We start from the raw sequence: 657 nt of genomic DNA on the forward strand, positions 1-657 counted from the left end.
GGAGAAAAGAAACTATCCATTAAGAAATTTTCTAATGCCACTATTCAAATAACTTTCCCCCGAAAATAAATGATAAAATATTAAAATAATCCAAAAAATATAAATAAAAAATAAAAACAACAAAAGAAGAATAAACATATACAAAAATAACTAATAAAAATAACAAATAGAATAAAAATAAAAAAAACAATTGTAATGCGGGCATTAAGGTATTACTTAAAGACAGTCTCAACCCTGTTAAACGCAGAGAGCAATTGTTTTTAAACTCATATGCATGTATAGAAATGTCATCAGGGACTAACAGCGACCCATGCCGGGCGACTGGGCCGAGCGTGATGACGCGCCGGCAGGGTGACGGAGCGACATTGCCTCACTTTCCTAGCTCTTACTCCCAAACGAATGCGTGTCCCATTAAGTCCTTTTAGAGTAACAAAGTAGAGACCTGGGGCTACATTTTGAGCTATATTAAAAGAAAATTGAGACTGGCCTTTTAAGCGCGCCGCCATTTTGAAAATTTCAAAACTTACAAACGTTGTAAACCGGTCTGATCGAAAAAAGAGTATTTTTACGTGAAAGAGCGTTCAATTTTCTATAAGAAAACATCTACATTTCATTCTCAAACTTGCCTTTCATGCCCACTAACGACAAGCGAAAAGA

At 35.3% G+C, this 657-nt stretch overlaps 1 pseudogene; it reads left to right on the forward strand.

The window, feature by feature from the left end:
* Positions 1-657, forward strand: part of LOC108770639 (uncharacterized) — a 2,890-nt pseudogene that overhangs the window by 1,856 nt on the left and 377 nt on the right.

The sequence above is a fragment of the Trachymyrmex cornetzi genome, unplaced genomic scaffold (genome assembly GCF_001594075.2).
Source record: "Trachymyrmex cornetzi isolate Tcor2-1 unplaced genomic scaffold, Tcor1.1 scaffold130, whole genome shotgun sequence".
NCBI lineage: Eukaryota > Metazoa > Arthropoda > Insecta > Hymenoptera > Formicidae > Trachymyrmex > Trachymyrmex cornetzi.